The sequence below is a fragment of the Anas platyrhynchos genome, chromosome 3, assembly GCF_047663525.1.
Source record: "Anas platyrhynchos isolate ZD024472 breed Pekin duck chromosome 3, IASCAAS_PekinDuck_T2T, whole genome shotgun sequence".
Classification (NCBI taxonomy): Eukaryota; Metazoa; Chordata; class Aves; order Anseriformes; family Anatidae; genus Anas; species Anas platyrhynchos.
In genome coordinates, this window is record NC_092589.1 from 76,783,817 (window position 1) to 76,806,547 (window position 22,731).

Consider the following 22,731-nt stretch of genomic DNA (forward strand, 5'->3'; position numbering starts at 1 on the left):
AATGCATCCCAAGGCTCTTTACAATAAAATTAAACATAAAAATGCAAAAGAGCTCTACCATTATAGCCCATAAGATACTGTTAAAGGGGAAAATATACGTTTACATTTAAATTGCTCTCCCAGGGAGAGATTTCAAAATTCAAACAGAAATAAATCCCAATTTTAACATAGCTAGTATAATAGGTTTCAATGATCTCAGACACCAAGCAGTTTATACAGACACTCCAAATCAGCCAGAAAATATTTTTGCTGCCAAATTGTTCATTATCTTTAAGGCATTAAAGTGCTTTTAAGGCAAGCTAATATCTGACAAGGAGACAGCAAAAGTCCCAAAAGTCAGAATGACATGCTGAATAAGCATCATACAAAGCTTAATATTCTAGTACTTGACAGAAGTTGGAGTCTAGACAATAATTTAAAAAATAAACTATAAAATAAGTTCAATACATAAGTCTGGTTCAGAAATGAAAACAGTATGTTTGGGGATTGTTTGTTTTATGTTGCTGTTTTTCTTTTTTGGCCTTTTTTTTTTTTTTTAAATCAGCTTTACTTCTAAACACATAGTCCTTGCACCAATGGTTGAAAATTTAAATTGCTATAAAACTTAAGCAAAATCATTCCCATTAAGAAGCAACCAGAAGTTAAAAAAAAAAACATTAACTGATTAATTAGATATAAATTTGGACATGAAACCAATAAGACTCATCAGCAAGAATCAAATGGACATTACGCCAGATGCAGAGAAACATGGCTTTTTGTCAAATTCTATAAGCCACTGAGCTGGAAATCTGTAGGATGAAAAGACAGTCAACTCCAGTGGAAACATTAAAAAAGCCATTGCAGTTTTGGAAGTAATCTGAATCCTGTTAATATTCATCATACTCAACTGATGAATATTGCTTCACCGGAAATAAAGCTAAAGCAGAATGCACTTTTAAATACAGACAACATCAACTAATCACTGGCTAGAAGCTGAGCGTCCAATTTGGTCTTTAGATTCTGCAAGATAAATCCATTATTTACATAGGCTGATCTTCCACAGTCCACCTTGCATTAAAGTTAAATGTAGGCTTAATTGTTTGTACTGAATAGATAGAACCACATGCTTAAAAATATATTGGTTTAGTGATTCAACATCACACTCATCTCTCCGGGTGCAATCACTGATTTTACTGAACCAGAAATAAACAGCACAAAACTCAGGAAAAGATAAAATATGTGCTTGAATTTGCAAGTTGGGCTGTTCTCTGCTTGGTTACTTTATCTTTCATCTGAGAGACAGAAGGAACTGATAGCAATTGTACTACTTCCCCACCATCATTTGTTAAGCTTGCTAAGCATTTTTTGTGTCTTACTGCCATTTGTCTGTGCTGCTTTCTTTGCCTTAAATCATGTTATTGGAACGATGCTTTGTGATACAGGAAATGCTGCAGGTTTCAGCAAGAAACTGGTCAGGGACTTGGGAAAAAGCATCCCCCAAGTTTTAGAATTCTTTATCTTATCTAAAGAGAGATTGGCAGCCTGAAAGAAGCAGTATAAACTTCATGAGAACCAATGGTTCTTGAGTTTCAGATAAGAACCTGCTAAAACATTTCCATTCACTGAAGAATAAATAATGAGGTTAGTACTTTTCAGCTAACTTGTATAAACCTTTCAAAAATTATGGTGTATCTCAAAGATATATCTTGGTACAGTATTTGAGACAGTTTTTTGTTTTGTTGGTTTTTGTTTCATAGTTGTCAATCATGACTTGTTCAAATACAAATAAACATCAAAAATACTGCTCATGACACCGTCAGTTGCATGTCTACAACTACAAAAAAAATACAATAATAGAAGCTATAAAAGTTATTCATCAAATAGAAATAGAATGAGATTTACTTTAAGATGTCAAATGACAGCTGTCTGTGACTACAAGTCTTTCTTTCAGTTGAGTCAATGAAGTAACAAAAAAAGCTTTTAGCACTCAGATAGCAGTTTAATCAGAGAAGTTCTCAGTCACAGTATACTTCAAACAGAAAGTACCAATACGTGTTTACTTTTTATTCTGAACTCAGTTGGATACTACACATTTCTTCTCAACATTGCTCTGGCATTCCTTTACCTCCTGTCTTACTGTGGGTGTTGTGTTTGTCTCCACTAATTACATGTTTTTCTTTAACAGCACTAATCATTTGTGAGTCCTACTTGCTGTTCAAATACTGTTGAACAGATTTCAAGCAGATATTCTAATCTCACCGTGAAATGGTTTTGATGGAGACAGACTCAGTGTAAAGCACACAGGGAAAATGTCCTCTCTACTATTAGATAAAGGGTCTACTATTTCTCTCCAGGTCTCTTCAGTGTGGTCTTCTTCATCCCCAATCCTACACGAAAATTTGTCTACAGAGGCACACTATAAGCTCTAGTAGATTTATGCCATGATTTCTGGCACACCTTTGCTTCACCTGCTCTCACTGTAGGGAAGGTTTGGGTTTTCAGGGCTTGGAGCTGGGGCAAGAAGCTGGTAGGTTAGTATTTTACACCGGTTTCTAACCTATATGGGAGAAGCTGATGCAGAAAAAAAAAAAAATAGTATTGGCTGGATCCCAGCCAAGAAGAAATCTTCCCCACATAGCGGAAATGTTGGACTGGTTTTCTGCTAGTTTTCTCTGCCCTTCTCATGACATCTCAAAGGTATGATTTTCAGTGACCTTAAGCATGGCTGGTAGCTTAGAGAAGAACTAGCTGAAAATCCTGAAACCAAATGGGATGTTTATGCACTATAGCAGCATCTTGAGAGGTAGGTCTGTATCTTAAGACACTGCAGAAGCGAGGAGACGTGCTCACACTCTGACACAGATAAATGCAGCCCTAACAGAAGAGGTTTTCAAAATCATCATGGTTATGATCTTCATAACCAGCTTCAGAATTACACTAAACAGGAGTTCATTGATGTCACTTGACATGTGACTCAAATTTGCTAATTACTTTTGAAATATCTGTACACAATTAACTATTAGGGGTTAAAAAGAGATGCAGATTCCACATTTAGCAACATATAATTCTGACATGTTTTTGTGTGACATTTCCATTTACTTCCAAATGGAATGAGGATCTCCTATACCAATAAACCACTCCTTTCCTGTTCATATCTCATTGCTATAGAATTGTCTCTGAATAGCAGAACATATCTGCTTTATTTTTAGATAACATGACTTTATCACACACAAGTTTAATGTTAATTTAGGATGAAGGATTGCTAGACTAATTCCGTTTCTTCATGAACTGTAACAGAAGTACAATTCTCAAGCAGAAAAATTATATTTCAGCCTTTACTATAACAAATTGTAGTACCTTATAATATGTATTAAAAGAAAAAAATGGAACTGTTCCATAGGCATAATCTGGAAGAACTTTCAAAGACAGGTGATTAAAACCAGCTGGAATGTAAGGAAACAATTAAAAATCAGATTTTCAATTAATGTGATTGTTTTTCCCCCAGTTAAATTTATTATTAATAAAAGCCTATGAAGAAACATGATCTATTTAAAAGGTGTTCTGTGCAGTATTTGGAAACACCAGGACAGTCACATACTACTAGAGATAGCTCTGTCTTCCTGTCTCTAGTCAGTCAAATTTTGTCCTTGTGAAATAAGTCCAGCTACCTTTACAAGACTAAACTGCTCAGTCAGACACTAACATACGCTGAAAAGTATTGTGCATTAATTAAAATGAAGCTAAAATTTTAAACTGTGATTTCATTTGCTCAATCAAAAACGAAATGAAACTGAACAAAAATGCTCACAAATATATATCTGCATTTGTTTTCCTTGGTAACCATGACAAAAGTATCCAGATAAATGCATAAACCTGAAAGTACATTGGCCACTTAATTATTTTTTTTTTTAAACAAAGTCCTTGAAAATGTCCTTGAAGTCCTAAAAGAACTTTATCATATATCCTTTTGTACTGACTGAAATCATGGTACAGATTTTCTGCTAGCTGCACAGATAGCCACCTCAGACCACAGCATCCTCTGAAGTAAACCTAGTTCAGACTGACTATGGTCACTGTTTCAGCAAAGTGTTAACACACATGCTTTGAAAAGCTGCAACAAGATTCTCTCACTGAGCAATATGAGAGTACTTATCCTTTCAGAACATAAACTGAATGTTGTGTTTCCATTTGGCAAGGGGAGTGTAAATGCAAGAGACAGGGCATGTTCCAGGAGGACTGAATTTTCCATTGTCCCTTATAAATAGTATTTTTCTTACACAACACCAGTGCCTTGAATATAACACTGGATGCAAAGTCAGATTTTGTTTTTCAACTCCCAGTGTGTACCAAGATTTTTTTCTAGTCACCATCACAACAGGATAACAAAGGAATTTGGAAGGTAGCAGCAACTCTGTTTCTTTGCTATAACAGCCTCAGCACATAGTGGATAGCAGACAGAACAGCCTAGTCAAATCTCCTTCCCCTCCAAGACACCCTTTTTGTAAAGAAAAATTTACATTTTGGACATATTACACAGAAGGATTCAAATTAGCATACTTAATCACTTCAATGCCCTCAAAAACATCCTACAATCAACATCCTTATCCTGCTAAGGATTAATTCTCCTTTGGTAATTACTTTTTTTTTCTCTCAGCTGTCCTTACTGTCCAATAATTTAACAATAGAAAATTATTAATTATAAAACTTTGAATAAATGTCATAGTGCCTAAACAAACATCTTTTTTTTTCTGCCTATTGAATCCCCCATCACCTGCCTTCCTTTCTTCCTTGCCTTAGTCTTATTTTCTAGATTATTTCCATTATGAATACAATGAAGAGAAATAGGCCTGGGTGAATTATTTTTTTTTAATCATTATTTTCCTTTGAAGACTGAGTTTCTCACAGAAGTTGATTCCACCTCCTTTCTTTTAAACAAACCAGGAATAACTGAAAAGACATGAGAAAAATCTGATGACACACAAAAGTCAGGACAATGCAACCACCCGCATTGCAGAAGCACCCTCATTATTAACACCGTTGCTTTCCTTAAAAGCTGTCCCGTTTGACAGAAAATGACAAAACTGCCATTAAAAATTACTGGATATGAACTACAGAAAAAACAGTGGATACATAAAGGTGCAGGACAAGAGACAAAGAATGAAGAATGTCATTTTCCTTTAAATTTTTCAGATCCTGCATTAAGCACAAGATAAAGCATGTACAATGTAATTTTAGTTACTATAATCTTCAGTATTTTCCCAACTCCAAAATGCAAATCCTGAATATCATATCCTTCTCTGTACCCATATATTAAATGAACATTTGAATATGAAAATAAATGTGGATGTGAATTTATTCTTTATGATTCTTTTATGTATTATGAGATGAAACTAACTTCTTAAACAGTTATGTATGTCAGTACAATTGTACAGGATACTTGGAAAAAAAGAAAGGTGAATTATGCCATACTCATTTTATAAATGCAAAGTGATTGTCATCACATCTGTTGTCACTCAAAAGTAATTAAGTGACATAGGATCCCATTGTTATTCTATACATTTATGAATATACAGCTTGATGCAACACAGGTGTCAATAAAGAGGCTTATCTCTCACATTGTAAACCAGATTCAGGAAAAAAGGTCCTTCAGCACACCCAGAAAGAATCACACGAAATTGGCTGTAAAAGCTAAATTCCACCATGCCACTGTCTATGAAGGTTTTCTCTACTGAATGTAATCCAAGACATAACATATATAGAAATCCCAGGTAGTTCTGTGTTAAAGAAAGTCTATACCAGCCAATACAACAAAACAACTGCGCAGAAAGACAAACACCTACCCTAGTTAAACTAATGTCAGTAGATCTGGTATGGTTTAACTTTCCAATACAGCTGGAAATGTTTAAGAAAAACATAAAAGCAAACACATTTTAATTTAACTGACAAATCTAGACTAGACTGAGACAACTTGTTTCAACCTCACCACAACATGCTCTCAGGTATCCCATATCTCTATGGGATATAAACCATAGAAACAAATTAACTATTTGAGCACAATCTGGCCATCCATAATGGAAGAAGCGTCCTTTCAGTGGCTCACTGTAACAATGATATTTGCAGAGCATTACGTGTGATAGTTGTGTGCAGTGCTTGAGTCCTAGAGTCTTCGCTTAAATTTGGTCTTCAAGTTGTCTGTCATACAAGGCTATAAGAATAAGAGTACTGAAAGAAAATCACTTTTTAATTTTTTATATATATATATTTTTTTGACAGTTGAGTGATGTTAAAATATAGGTATGACCTGTTTATATCCTACAAGTCAGCATATTGTTTCACAGAGATGTAACAACTGCCTGGAAGAACAAAGAAGAATTAGAGATCTTCTATCTGACAAATGAAAAAAGAAAAAAAAAATAGAACATGGTTTCTGCAGCCTATAAAAAGTAAAGACTGAGAAAAAATGTTGAGGGGAAGAGAAAACGGAAGAAAAGTAAAAAGCACAGAAGAACCAGCCTGGATGCAAAAGTAACAAAACAACAATTAACAGGAGTCATTTTATCTTACAGATAGACAGAGGTTTAAGTTGTACTAAACTTAAAAATCATTTAACAGTCACTAAATGAACCACTGCACAAGACCACCTACAGAAGATACTTGTTAGATGAGGCCTGACAAATGTAGTAGTATGCACACACATTTCAGAGACCCAACATATTTCTTCTGCTCACAGAAAGCTCTCCTACTCAAAGCAGTTATAATGAGTGAATGAAATTAAGAAGAAACGGCTTGCAAAACTAGTTCCTCCCCTCCTTGGTTAATAAAGTCTATTGCCCCTGAAATCATTTCACTTAATTCTCACTTGCTAACACATTCCACAAAACCATTTTGCTGAGTGAGATTTATTAAATCTCCCAGTCTGGGATTAAATTTTACTGTTTTATGAACTGTTAAATTGCATTGTATGCTTATTAAAGCTGGTGTTTTCTTACTTCTTGACACATTCCCAACTCAACGCAGGGGTACAATTAAACAAACAAAGATTTCACTTTCACCCCCAAACATGCATTCCAATTGGCAACAAACTATGAGCATTAGCAAGCTATAAACAATGTGCATTTACATTTTCTAAATATCAAAGAACCTGTTAGAAACATTTTTTATTTTTTTTAATATGGGGTAGTATTTCAGATGAATAATCATCAGATGATGGCACAGCTGTTTAGATTTTAACACTTTGTTTCCTCATGAATTTTAAGCAGGGTGTTTATTTACAGAAATGTGTACACAATTTTTAGTAGAGAATATATTATGACTGACAATACAGATGTATATTATTTCCCCCTGCTCCCATTATCAAAATGCTTGTTTTAGCATCAGAACAAAGCAAGTAACTTTCTTCTTGCTACTTAAAAATTCTTAAAACAAGTTCAAAATCTATAAGAAATAGATCAGGACAAATATTCTTTTGGAAAACACACAATCTTCTCTTACATAAAGAAATGAAAAATCAAGATTTTTCATTTTTTGCCTCTGTATTTCATAGTTTGATCCCTAATTCTTATAGAAATTAGGAAGTGGAATGTGAAACATCTACAAACTTTGAGAAAATGTCAAGAGAACAAAAGAATATTGATGCTGTTGATACCTACCTAGCCATTCCATTTTCATTATATAGTAAAGAATGTGCACTATTATTGACAGTATAAAGTCACCTTTCCAGCAGTACAGATGTTTGAAGTGCTAGAACTTTTTTCATCTCACAAAATAATCACAAATTATCATGTAATTTCACACAGAATGACAGAATCATCTAGGTTGGAAGAAACCTCCAAGATCATCCAGTCCAACCTCTGACCTAACACTAACAAGTCCTCCACTAAACCATATCGCTAAGCTCTACATCTAAACATCTTTTCAAGACCTCTAGGGATGGTGAGTCAACCACTTCCCCGGGCAGCCTAACAGCCCTTTCAGAAAAGAAGTTCTTCCTAACATCCAACCTAAACCTCCCCCAGAGCAACTTTAGCCCATTCCCCCTCATCCTGTCAACAGGCACGTGGGAGAACAAACCAACCCCCACCTCTCTACAGCCTCCCCTTTAAAGGTACCTGTAGAGTGTGATAAGGTTGCCCCTGAGCCTCCTCTTCTCCAGCCTGAACAATCCCAGCTCCCTCAGCCGCTCCTCTTAAGACTTGTTCTGCAGACCCCTCACCAGCTTCATTGCCCTTCTCTGGACTCGCTCAAGCAGCTCGCCATCCTTCTTGTAGCGAGGGGCCCAAAATTGAACACAGCATTCAAGGTGTGACCTCACCAGAGCCAAGTACAGGGGGACAATCACTTCCCTAGCCCTGCTGGCCACACTGCTTCTTATACAAGCCAGGATGCTGTTGGCCTTCTTGGCCACCTGAGCACACTGCTAGCTGACTATCAACCAATACTCCCAGGTCCTTCTCTGCCAGTCAGCTTTCTAACCACTCATCTCTCAGCCTGTAGCAGCACTTGAGGTAAAATATTTTTTCTTTTTTTTTAAAAAAAAAAAAAAAAAAAAGAGAGAAGGTCATATCTGTGATGGACACACAAATAGTACAGCAAATAGTACAGCTCCTTGCAGAGGACTCAAGCACAGAGACTAGAGCAAGAAAAAAAAAAAAAACACACCTCAGGTCCACAAATGCCAACAGAACATGAACGCACAGCAGCCCCAACAGGGATAATCACAGACTTATCCTTCACAGATGAAAGAAGTGATCCTGCTCAGTGTCTTGGTAATACTGCACCTATATGGTCAAGCCCCTTGCAGCACATACTGAAGCTCTTTATGAATCCTCCAGAGAGTTACACAAATAGCTTGATATATGTAGAGATTAAAATATATCCTAAAAACAGAAGTGTACCAAACCACATCCCAGAAACAAGTTTGCTAGCAACCTCTGCTAAATATCCCTCTATTAAGAAAATTCCAAGCATTTAAAATCTAGAAGGCTACAAGATTTAAAGACTCAACATCCAGCAAAACAGCAGGAAAAAAAAAGTTCCAGAAACATAAGAAACTGTCCCTAACCCTGAAAAAGACTACACCTTATATGCCTATTTCTGCTGTTTTCAGATACTCACTGGCACAGGAAACTTGGATGATACATTTCCCCTAAATCCATACTCTATCATTTTAACACCAAGATTGCAACTCTGATGATATTTGACATACAGGTGAAGGCATAAGGTCACATTCATAGTAAGCCCTGTAATTCTGCAAAAAAAAAAAAAAAAAATCATAAGAGACCTAGAACCACAAAGCAAACACACAAAGTAATGTCAACTTCCTATCCAATAGCATGCTTTAAAAATTATCCACTTGAAGAAGAGCTGCATGTAGTAAAGGCACCTACTACTATATAGCTTGTTTTACTCTAAAAGATCCTACTAGTTTTTACCTTAAAGGGACATGATCACCTCTCTCAACTTGGAAACACATCAGTCCATACACTTTGACCCACCTAAAGAACCCTGCAACTAGCTGAAGAAAAAACAAAGCACATACCCCCAAAGAGCAGCTCAGGCAGAAAGAGAGTGGTAATGGGACACCTGCAGGTTATATACCATTAGGCCCACCTGGAACCTAATCAATCACCTGGGAAAGGGGTGGGACAAAGCAAAAAAAAAAAAAAAAGAGTAGAAATCAAGCAGGATGAGCAGCATCTGTGTTGTTTTTGTTTATGTGGCTTAACTCAACAGCGTGCAAAGCACAACACAGAGAATTGGGCTGTTTCTAGAAACAACAATTCCTGTGCTTTTGGTTCAGCTTTGAATATTGAAAGGACAATATGACCAAGTAAATAACTGAAACTATTTTGCTATGCATTCTTTTCTAAACACCTCCCTAAGCTTAGGCCAATAATTGTAAGTACTTTTGATATTTTAATATAAATTGCTTAGTTTGTGTTGTTAGCAGAAACATAATGAATTTACATCATTTAAAAAAAAAAAAAAAGTTACCCTTACTAATATTATCATAGCATAGAAAACATAATACTTAACTGGGACCCAAAAGTAAGAAGCAATGCTTCTGCACTCTTCTTCCTATTTGATAGACTACTTAAGAAGCTAAGAACTTCAAAGTAACTGATAATCAGTTGTGTAGGTAGCCACTTTTTACAGATTAATTTTAACTTATAGGAGGTGAAATTTTCAGACAACTTGAAATTTTACAACCAATTAATACAGGAGATGTAGTTAGCAAGTGTCTTTAACACGGGTTTTTCTGAAATAAGAATCAGCAATGTTTTTCTGGTCTGCTTGGCCTTTGATGCAGGAGCTGAATTTCATTTTAACAAATAAAATGCTAAAGATTTAGAATACACCCTGAAGCACATCAGAAAATTCTGAATTAAGTTTTCTAACACAGACGCTTTTTCATTAGCTATCTCTTAAGAAGCGAAAACTTAAATCTCAAGTATGAGGGAAATTTTCAGTTAAGGAAATAAGTATAAAGGGCCTGAAATTTAGAGGGTAGAATAGCTAGAATTTAATCTTTTGTATTTTTTCAAAGTTTAAATTTGACTGGATGGCAGTCTGGTTTCAAAGCTAGTCTCTCTTTACAGGGTTTGGTATTCTGATGCAAGATTAAGCTGTGACTGATTTCTTCAGCTTCCTGATCGATTTCCCGTTCTCACTTATTTTTAAATGAACTGCTTATTAGACAGGTTATCTGTGAGGTATTCAGGGTGGTTTACTTCTTTCCAATCACAGAAAGAGGAAAATGTACACAATATAAATCATTCACTTAATATGAACATCCACATTATGTATTTCCTTAACACATCAGATCATTCATCCTGAGTTCCACCCTGAATTCCTACTTTTTTATAGTAAATATTATTTGATATTAACTTTGATTTTTAATTTTTATTTATTTATTTGTATAACATGGTGTGGGCAACTTATGTAACAAGAACATTTTCAAATTCCTGTATGTATCAGAAGGTTATTTTCTAGGTTAGGAATGTAAGTAACTTGTGTCCATTTCAGCATATTTTTTCTTTTAAGTTACTTTTTGGAGGCCTAGTGGAGTCCCCCAGGGGTCAGTACTGGGTCCAGTGTTGTTCAGCTTATTCATTAATGGCCTGGACGATGGAACAGAGTGCACCCTCAGCAAATTTGCTAACAACACAAAGCTCAGAGGAATTCCTGATACCCCATAGGGCTGTGCTGCCATTCAGAGGGACCTCAACAAGCTGGAGGGTTAGGCCAAGAGGAACCTCATGAGCGACAGAACAAGAGGTAATGGGCACAAACTGAAGCACAGGAGGTTCCAGCTCAACATGAGGGGGGCACTTCTTTACTGTGGAGGTGACAGAGCACTATAACAGGTTGCCCAGAGAGGTTGTGAATATCTCCTCGGGAGATATTCAAAACCTGCCTGGATGCCATCCTGCACAATGTGCTCTAGGTGATCCTGCTCTGCGGGGGAGTTGGACTAGATATCTTCAGAGGTCTCTTCCAACCTCATACATTCTGTAATTCTGTGATACTATTTTTGTAAAATGTTTTTACTTACAATTCAGAATTTCTCTTCCTCTATATCTTTTGATTTTAGGAGGTATTCTGATTCTGAATTTAATTTTTCACACTAACAGAGAACTTCAGCTAGTTCTATATAAAGTTGTACATTTATAGAATTGTTATAGAATTGTTATCTGGAATAAATACCATTAACATTATTAAAAAAAAAAAAAAGTAATTCTATAATTGTTTGTTTGTTTGTTGTTGTTGTTTTGTTTGTTTGTTTTAGAAATTTCTCTCATTTTCTGTTTTCTGGCTAACAAAGAAATTGACAAGATAAGGATTTCATAAGAACCTATAAATGCCCCATCATGTCAGAAACTGCTAATCCAACAAGCAAGTGATTTTCAGTGTACTGATTGCAATATTAAAAGCTATCTACATCAGCATTTGCAGAATTGTGCTTATAATATGCAATTAGGAATAATGAGTTATGTTAGGTTTCTATACATTTGGAAAAGCATACATTAAATATCCAGGTGAAAGATAACCTGAAGTACTTTCTCAAGCTTTCTTCTGACCTTTAGAAATTATAGCATCAGCTATAATATTTTTTTGCCATAAAAAAAAAAAATACCATCATGCTTTTTATTATGCCGTAAGTACAGATAGCAGAAAACTAATTACCAGAAGCAATGGGTCGTTAGTTGATCTCATAGTCTATTTTCTTTCGTCTGTTCCCCTGCTCAAAAATCAATGATTTTGATCACTATAACTCCATCAATCACATCTATAATAAAGAGCTGCCTGCTACTATTGTACTAGTTTAACTCACCACACTAAAAGTCCTTCTACACGAGCAGTTCATAAGCAATTATAGAAAGATTTTACTCAGCATATACACTGAACACGTTTGTACTCATGCACAGCAAGAAAGTACAACTGACCTCAGCTGAAGAGAGACAAAAATTTAGAACAACCGAGAGATTAAATAAATATCCCATTAAAAATGGAAAAAGAAGCGTTCAAAAGAATGAGTCTCTACATACTCTACTTTTATTTCTCAAAAAGTTTCACAATGTGTGAGGATTTCAGAGCTTTCACAGCTTTTAATTTTTCATTAAGATTTCAAAAATAAATGTCCATTGATGACTTTGAAATGCAGAAACAAAACAGTTCTGAGCCTTCATAATGAATTACCTTTTCCTGCTCTCACCAAGCTCCATTTATGTTTTTCTCCACTTAGGACTAATGACACATTTTAATATCCTCAGCAAAAAAAAAAAGATTGCATATGCAGCCTTGCAAAGTTCATGTTTGCAGGAAAAAAAATTAAAAAAAAAAATAATCAAGCAATGTAAAACATAACTATTCTATAAAAGTGTACGTTGATTGCAAACAATTTTTCTTTATGTCAGACTTGCTGCTCTTTTATTATTTTATTCCTATATCTCTGTTTTAAGTAAATATTTTGGTTTTGGTTTAACAACTTATTGAAATCAGTAAAACACAAAGAAAAAATAGTATTAAAAAAATGCTGGCCTGTGATTTAGAAAATTGATCATTTGTTTAGATTTAGAAAATAGGTATTTCATTTTAACTTCAGTTTAGCTTTGGAAGTACACTCAATTTTATGGTATTCATCGCCTCTTGTTATTTTTATTGCATAATTTTAGCCAATTTCAATGATATATGTAAAAAAAAAAGTAGAGATATGAGGGCCACAAGGATAATCAAAGGGCTGGAGCACCTATCCTGTGAAGACAAGCTGAGGGAGTTGAGGTTGTTCAGCCTGGAGAAGAGAAGGCTCCGGGGAGCCTACAGGAAAGCTGGGGAGGGACTCTATCAGGGAGTGCAGTGATAGGACAAGGACTAATAGTTTTAAACTAAAAAATGGGAGATTTGGATTAGATATTAGGAAGAAATTCTTTATTATGAGGGTGGTGAGGTACTGGCACAGAAACTGTGGATGCACCATCCCTTGGAGTGTTGAAGACCAGGTAGGATGGGACTTTGGGCAACCTGATCTAGTGGAAGGTGTTATTAATGTCCCTTCCAGTCCAAACAATTCTATGATTCTATGATTATGGAAAAGCAAAGTGACACTGCTAATACTATAATTTCTTTTCTTTGTAATTGTGCCACCACCAACTAGTATAACTTACTATGTAATTGTGTTTTTTGTTTTTTTTTTTTGTTCCAGTGAAGTTCACCATTAATCAGTTTGCTTTCTGAATAATCTTTTATCATGTTATAATGCTAGTTCTGATAATCAGGTCTTTATACATTGTTAACTCTGGTTTCACTGCAAGAGTAGGCACAGGATTAGACACATTCAGACATATTTGTACATGTATTAGATGCATTTGGTTTTGATTAAAAATTTCTATACAAAGTTGCTGAGAGATTGAAAAGCTGTGTTTTCGTTTGCAACACTACCCTTGCAGGCTATCTTCTAAAAATGTTCCCATAAAAACAGTCATCTTAAGCTATTATTCTAATACATTTGCCCACAAAAACATACCTACTTTAAGAACAGCTTTAAATTAGGGTGTTTCAGAGGAAGCTGAATAATTATTAATAGGAACATCCATGACTAATGCTGAGAAGCACTTTGACACCGAAAACTTAATTGAACTTTTAAGTACTTTGAAATCCTTAAATAGCAAAGCACAAAGAAGTTCAAAGTATAAAGAAAACAAGGGTAGACAGAAATAGAAAACAAAATTTGGATAAAGAAAAAAAGGTTATAAGTGTATTTTTATACATATGAATTTTTTAATACTTAAAAATTATTTGCGGTAATTTACGCATGAAGAAACACAGTCTTACAACTAATAACAGCTCAGAAACAATTTTGCTGTAAGGTTAGACATAGCTGCCACTTTGGTCAACACACGTACCAAACAAGCTGATAAAAATTGGGCTGTATCTATGAATCTTAGTATGTCCAACAAAATTTGTACCAATATATACATGTTCTAAATCATCTTTTCTGGAAATTTTGGAACTCTCTTTTTCTAAATATAGTTCATTCTCAAAAGGATATTTATATCAAAAAGCCAACTGATGGTATATAATTATCACAATTATTAAACCAAAAATAGGAACTAAAAACTGAATATACTTCCAGCTTTTTTTCAATACCCTATCAGGGCTCCATCCATCAGGGTAACAGTTAAATGTCTGCACTACATTTAAATCTAAATTTAAAAAATACCAATGTGTCCAAGCTGAGGCAGAAGTTATAGCTTTTTTTTTTCCTTTTTTTTTTTTTTTTTTTTTTTTTTTGCATATTTCTGATTAAACTGATGAGAATTTATTTTTTCTGGTGTAAATATACCTATTTTAACTGTGCATAAGCATGATTTTAAAACTATTTTCATACCATTCATCCTATTTTTAGTAATGTTGACTCCTAATATTTCAGAAGGCTCTCCAGATCTGCATAGGGAAAAAAATGGGGGAGGGGTGGAAAAAAAAGAGGACATATGCAAGTAGATTGTTTCAATACTACTAACACTAGGGTTTATAGTTTTCTCATTCATACACACATACAACTCTACTAGGCATGTGGCCTTTGACAGATAAACTAGAACAAAAAATAAATAGGTACAAATGTGATAAGCCTCATCAATTATTCCAGGGTTTTAGACTTTCTGACACTTCTGTGCAGTTTCTTAGAGTTGGAAGAAAGAATAGCAAGAGGATCAATTCAAGTAATCTCTTTTTATATGAAGAGCATATAAGTGTAAGTATTCATATGCATCTGTATTATGAGAAAAAAAAAAATCACAGAATTCTATCCCTTCTTACATCTTCAGAGTATGAGCAGAAACTAGTGTTAACAGTGTATGAGTGGTGTAAAATCACAACAAGCCTGTAAGTTCCAAAGAGGTACAACTATTTTCAGATTCAACAGAGAGAAAGAAATGGAAGAGAATTATTTCTGCAGAAAATTTGTTCAGAATTCATTTGCACTTTATCTTACAAGATCTGAGGAAAATCAGTCTAGTAACTGAGTGTTAATTCACTGAACTCTATCTCACTGCATACATTGACATGGGAACAGCTAGTTTGACACAGACATTAGTAGGACAAAATTGCCAAAGCATATGTTGGAATCACTAAGTTACTCCAACTTCCCAATTCACACTGATTCTCTCAATTCTCACCGTTTTGCAAAGAACTGCTTACTTGGAAGATTTGTTGAAGATCGACATCTGGTTGATGTATAACTGTTTTCATTTTGTGTTTCCATTAATAAAATGATACAGAATGTAAAAGCCTGTTGCAATAAGCATTTAGATAAATTAATGTGATTCAAAGGCAAATGTTTTTAGCAGGCATGTCTTGATATTTTAGATCATTTACTTCTTCTCTCCATAGCATTTTCAAAGTCTATATTTGGTTTAGTCTGTCACAGAAATAAAAGCAATACTTGTCCACGCATTTTCCTTTCATTAAGAAGATTTGTTTTCACAATAATTTTGTAAGACTCCATTACTCTGAAAGGTTTACAACAGATTTTATGTTCTATCAGCAGCAAGCTTTTGAAGCAACTCTCCCAATTTTTCCTACATCCCAGTGTTCTGATTCACATCAGGGAGCAGCGTCACAGTGCATGAACTAGATTCTTTTAAGATAAAACTAACTGAAAGATGTGATCTGTGGCTGCATTTTATGTGCTCCATCTGCTAATTGGCTTTGTAGAAAGGAACAGGCCAGAGATAGTCTGATACAAAAAAGTGGAAAATAAGATAGAGTGAAAAAAAGAATACTCAGGCTCTTGGCACCAACAGCTTTGCTTTATGGGGTTGTCCATAATGGGCCTCTTCACTTGCTATTGTAACCATATTGCAGATAATTTCCAATTGAGAAAATATGGTGCCATCTTCATGTTTATTCCATTTTATTATTATTCTAAAAATAGTGATCTTGTCTTCATGCAGTCTCTAATTCCAAGGTGCAATTCCAGACCCTGTTTATTCAAACAAAGAAAAAATGCACCTCTGACTCAAAAGAAAAAAAAAATGTTTCTGCTGTCAAAAGATGACAACTCCTTATCAAGTTTGATGAAATGAAAATAATTTAAATGAAACAATTTAAACTACAGAGAGATGAAGAAGAGGGGAGAAAAAGCATGTATAGGCCATTTATTTATGGTAGATAATAGCTTTTTATAGTGGTCAATAGAAGGTTGGGTTGAAAGCCATTCATCAGACTGCACATATGCACACAAACTGGAGATGTGAATGGCTGCCTTTGGCTCTAACTTAAAAAACAGTTATCAATCTTCATCTAAGTCTTCAAGGAGCTGCTTTTGGTGAGTAATCGATCTTACATTTGCCACAATAGCTCATTTAATTATTTTCATCCTAAATATCCTGTCAGCAGGCAGAATGTCTTCCTGATTTTAATTAATTTTGAGATCATTGATTCTTTGCCTTTTCCTTTCCTGTGGTTACACATGCAGACACAAATGCACAGACATATGCTTTTAGCCTGCAGGTTATGTAAGATGTATGACAAGTCCTTGGTAAAAACCCTGCATATAAAAGTATACCTAGATGGTTTCAGCTCTATTTTTAAATCTTTAACCATCAACTGCTGCAAATGAGCCCCTGGCACCAAAGACATAGTTGGGCAAAACAGTAAATTGAAAACAGTGTTTGCTGAATAGTTTTCAATTAAAGAGTCCTTAAATCAATAGGCGGTAGGATAACACAGCCACAAGCGTGCTATAAATTGCCAGAAAATTTCAAAAACAAAACACGAAAGTCAGAGAACCATAAAATAGCAGTGGAAGTCATAAACTTATATTGCATTTTAAAAATAAATACAAATCTTGGATTGATTGACAATAAGAACATCCAGAAAAAAAAAATTAAAAAAAAATGATTAGGCCCTAGAGTGCAGTCATACTTCCTCTACATTAAATACCAGAGACAAGATACAATGCAAATCTTTCAATAAAGTCTTCAAAATTTTAAAGAGAGAAGCTCTTAAAAGAAATGTAAGATAAATGGTTTACTCTAGATATCTTAGTACAATGATGAATCTTATACATGAGAAACCTTGTTTCCCTATTTAGAAAGAAAATTTTTAACCCCATTCATTTCTGCATTGTAAGTTGGTGAGTTGACTGCTCTCAGGGTCTCCAGCAAGAGCCTGGAAATCAGGAAATTAAACTGAAACAGACAAAAGTTCTGTTTTTCTGTTTGAAAAAAAAAATGTATTTTTTATCTAAAAAAGAGATGACAATGAGGTAAATAAAATAAATTACTTTGAACAAAATAAAAAATAGAAATGTTACTTGTTCTGTGTATAGAGACACGTGCATTAGAGATAATCATGTATAAAGAAAATGTCCCTTTAAGAAAAAAGGAATTTTCTATTAAAAAATATTTGAGAAATAATCTGAATAGCTGCAAAACTGTAAAATTAGTGCTTGAAAGATCCATCTCTATTAATATCAATAATTAGTAAAACATTGTCAACTGATTTTTGACACTTCCACCTTTGAGGAAAAAAAAAAAGTAGTAAATAAATCAAATTCACTAATGAAGACATTAAAATCTATGCATATTCCATGGAGCAGTTTGAAAATCTCTTCACTCACAGCCCCAATACCAGAGATGACATTTTTGTTCTAACCAATAATAAGACAATTGTATATGATCACTTTCATTTAACATGGCATGGAATAATCATGAAGTTAGTTTTATAAGAATAATGTAAATCTACCCAAGGCCAGTGCACCCAATGCAAGGCAAGAACACGTGCTTGATTTTAATGCCACTGTACAAGGAAGGGTGTTTGCTGGATCAACCTATGTCAGAACAGACACATAATCACTGAGGAGAAATTAGATCAACATTAAAAGGACACATAACATCTCTCATTAGCATGTTTCTAGTTTCAAAGCAATTCCTAAAAGAGTGGCTGCTTCAGAGCAGTCAGTTTTCTATATTTTCTAACAGATTTCCTAGCTTAGAACTTGGATGATACTTTTATGTGTTGTTCTTCATCAGAAAATGCTTTTCTCCACTATCTTTCCCTTCCTTTAGAGTGAATCTAGTCATTGTTTTATCTAATAGTATTTTAAATGCATTTAGTTTAAATTTTGGAAATCACAGAATCATAGAAACACAAGTTTGGAAAAGACATACAAGATTATCTAGTCCAGCCACCCTCCTATCATCAATACTACCCACTAAGCTACTAAATCATATCTTGTAGCACCTTGTCCAGGCACCTCTTGAACACCGTGAGGGATGGTGACACCACCACCTCCTTGGGCAGGCCATTCCAGTGCCTGATCACTATTTGAGAGAAAGTTTTTCCTGACATCTGATCTAAATCTCTCTAGGCATAACTTGTGGCCATTTCCTCGAGTTCTATAATTAGTTCTCTGAGAGAAGAGCCCAATCCCCTCCTCATCACAACCTCCCTTCAGGAAGTTGTAGGGTATAATGAGGTCTCCCCTGAGCCTTCTCTTCTCCAGACTGAACAATCCCAGCTGCCTCTGCTGCTCCTCATAATACTTGTGCTCTAGACCCATCACCAGTTTTGTTGCCCTACTCTGGTCATGCTCCAGGGCCTCAATGTCTTTCTTGTAGTGAAGGGCCCAAAACTGAACACAGTACTTGAGGTGCAGCCTCACCAAAGCTGAGTACAGGGGGATGATCACCTCCCTGCTCCTGCTGGATACACTATTTGTAGTATAGGCCAGGATGTCTTTGGCCTTCTTGGCCACCTGAGCACACTGCTGGCTCATATTCAGCTGAATATCGATCAACACTCCCAGGTCTTTCTTCTTCACAGTCTTGTAGCCACTCTGGCCCAAGCCTATAGTGCCGCATGGGGTTATTATGGCCAAAGTGCAGGACCTGGCAATTGGCCTTGTTGAACTTCACCCCATTCGCCTCAGCCCAGTAGACCAGCCTATCCAGATCCCTCTGAAGGGCCATCCTACCCTTAGGCCGACTGACACCACCTCCCAACTTGGTGTCACCTGAAAACTTACTGAGGGTACACTCAATCCCCTCATCTATGTCCTCAATAAAGATATTAAAGAAGATAGGCCCCAGTTCTGACCCCTGGGGGACACCACTTGTAACAGGACACCAGCTGTCCTTATATCCATTAACCACTACCTGCTGGGCATGGCCAGTTCTTTACCCAGAGAAGAATATACCTGTCCAAGCCATGTGCAGCCAGTTTCCTCAGGAGAATACTGTGGGAGACTGTGTCAAAGGCTTTGCTGAAGTCTAAGTAGACTACGTCAACAGCCTTTCTCTCATCTACCAGTCTGGTCACATGGTCATAGAAAGAGATGAGGCTGGACAAGCACAATGTGCTTTTTGTGAACCCGTGCTGGCTGGGCCTGATCCCCTGGATGCCACACAAGTGCCATGTGATCTCACCCAAGATGATTTGCTCCATAACTTTCCCTGGATCCATGGTCAGGCTGACAGGCCTGTAGTTCCCCAGGTCCTCCTTAGGATCCTTCTTGTAGATGGGAGTCACATCAGCAAGTCTCCAGTTCTCTGGGACTTCTCCAGATAACCAGGAATGCTGATAGATGGTGGGAAGAGGCTTGGCAATTACCTCCACCAGCTCCCACAGCATCCTAGGGTGGAGCTTGTCTGGTCCCATGGACTTGTGACATTCTGGATGGAGGAGCAGGTCTCTGTCTCTTCCTGGATGGCAGGGGGTGATTCTACACATGAATCACAGGGGATGTCAAGGTCAGGGCATAAAGTACTCTGAGGATTACTGATCTAATTATTAAAGACAGACATAAAGAAGGCTCTGAGAATGTCAGATTTATCCTTTTCTTCAGTGATCACTTTCCCTGCTGCATCAAGTAAAGGATGGAAATTTTCCTTGGTTCTTCTGTAGCTGTTAATATATTTGTAGAAGGATTTCTTGTTCTCTTTTACTGCAGTGGCCAATCTGAGTTCAAGCTGGGCTTTTGCCTTTCTAACTTCCTCTTTGCATATCTGAGCCACTTCCTTGTAGTCACCCCAAGTAGCTCGTCCTTTCTTCCAGTGGACATAAACATTCTTTTTCTCCTGAAGTCTCAACAAAAATTCCCAGTTCATCCATGCCAGTCTTCTTACTCTCTGGCTCACCTTATGGGACAGCCTGCTCCTGTGCCTTTAAGATTTAAATCTTGAGGATCATCCAGGCTTCTTGGACCCCTTTGCCCTTCAGGAGTGACTCCCAAGGGACCCTTGCAACAAGTGTCCTGAATAGGTCAAAGTCTGCCCTCTGGAAATTCAAGATAGTAGTTTTGCTAGTTACCCTTCTGACATCACCAAGAAAACTCCACAATCTCATGGTCACTCTGCCCAAGACAGTCTCCAGCTTTCACATCTCCCACCAGTCCTTCTCTGTTAGTGAATAGCAGGTCTAGTGGTGCACCTCCCCTGGTAGGCTCTTGAACCAGCTTTGTCAGAAAGCTATCTTCCACACACTCTAGAAACCTCCTGGACTTGTCCCTCTGCACAGTATTATACTTCCAGCATATATCAGCGAAGTTGAAGTCTTCCATGAGAATGAGTGCTGGCAATTGTGTTACTTTTGTGAGCTGCTCATAGAATGCCTCATCCATCTCTTCATCCCAATTAGGCAGTCTATAAGAGAGCCCCACCAAGAAGTAACCCCTATAGGCCTTTCCCAAATCTTTATCCATACACACTCAACTTTATAATTCCCAGCTGCAAGCTCTTCAACATCAAAACACAATTTAATATAAAGAGCCCCACCACCACCCTTCCTACCTTCTCTATCCCTTCTGAAGAGCTTGTAGACATTCATCACAGTACCCCAGTCATGGAAGTGATCCCATGTTTCAGTTATAGCAACCGGGTCGTAGTTAGCCTGTCGCACAATCGCCCCCAGCTCCTCCTGTTTGTTGCCCATGCTGCATGCATTGGTGTAGATGCACTTCAGATGAGACATCTGCCTCACCCCCAGCTTCAGCATTGTTCCCCTAGGCACTTCTCTGGGGAGCCCTGTTTTATCTCCTTTCCCTGTCATAACTAGTTAAAAGCTCTCTCCACAAGTCCTGTTAATTACTGTGCTGGGATTCATTTCCCCCTTTGAGACAGGTGAGTTCCATCCATCGACAGTAGGCCAGGCAGTGTAAACTGCCCCATGGTCAAAGAATCCAAGGTTCCTGTCTTGACACCAGCCTCTCAGCCAATTATTCATTACCTGAGTTTTTCTAGCCCGCTCCGTGTCCTTCATCTCCCCAGAGGGAGTAGAACAAAATACCACTTGCGCTCCTGCTCCTTGAATTATTCACCCTAAACCTCTGAGATCTCTCTTCATAGTCCGCAGGCTTCTCTGAGTGATTTCATCACTGCCCACCCAAACTATGAGAAATGGGTAGTAATCAGTGGGGTCTCTGACCCAGGTCCCAGATAGGCAACGCACTTCCCTACAGCTCAGGTCTGGTCTGCAAATGGGGCTCTCTGTTCCTCTGAGAAGGGAATCACCTACCACAACCACCCTTCTTTCTTTCCTGGCAAGGACAGTCTTAATGCGTGGAGCTGACCACCTCTTCCTTGGTAACCTCTTTGGGGAACCTTCCCGCACCTCCCCACTTACCTCCCCCTCAATGTCCAATGCTACAAATCTATTGCTTAGGGGGACCTGAGAATGTGAGGGATGCAGAGAGCATTTGCCCACAATGCTGATCAAGGACCCTTTCCCAACACTCCCCATCCCTCAGGTCCCCTTCCTCTGCCCAACAGGAACAGGGCAGGGGTTCCACCACCAATTGTGGGGTATCTCCCTGACACCTTTCCCTCTGGCATGCCAGGGAGCTACTCCACCAGTCAATCTCCCGCTCAGAGTCCCTAATGGCCTTCACTCTCTCAACCTCCTCTTTCAGCTCTGCCACCATGCTGACCAGATCTTCCACCTTTTCGCACCTCACACAGGTGCAATATCTGCCTCCTCCCCCAGCAGCACTGGCACTCCCTGCAGCCAGAGACCTGTACAGCCACAATTCTGGACAAGCCCTCCGTTTGGGTCACCACAGTCTTTTTGGGGCAAGCTCTCTGCCTGGTGGAGACCATAGCAAAAACTGCAGTCACACAGACTGTCGGTAAATAGGATGGACTCAAAAGGGAGGAGGGACAGAACCCCTGTGCCCCACCACATGAGCTCCAGCACCCACCACCGCAGCACGCTGTGGGCAGTTATAACACACTGGGCATCCCTCCCTGTGCCTGG

General features: G+C 37.2%; 1 protein-coding gene across 9 annotated transcripts in view; it reads right to left on the reverse strand.

Annotated features, from left to right (window-relative positions):
- Positions 1-22,731, reverse strand: part of GRIK2 (glutamate ionotropic receptor kainate type subunit 2) — a 404,092-nt gene that overhangs the window by 190,003 nt on the left and 191,358 nt on the right. The window lies entirely within an intron of this gene.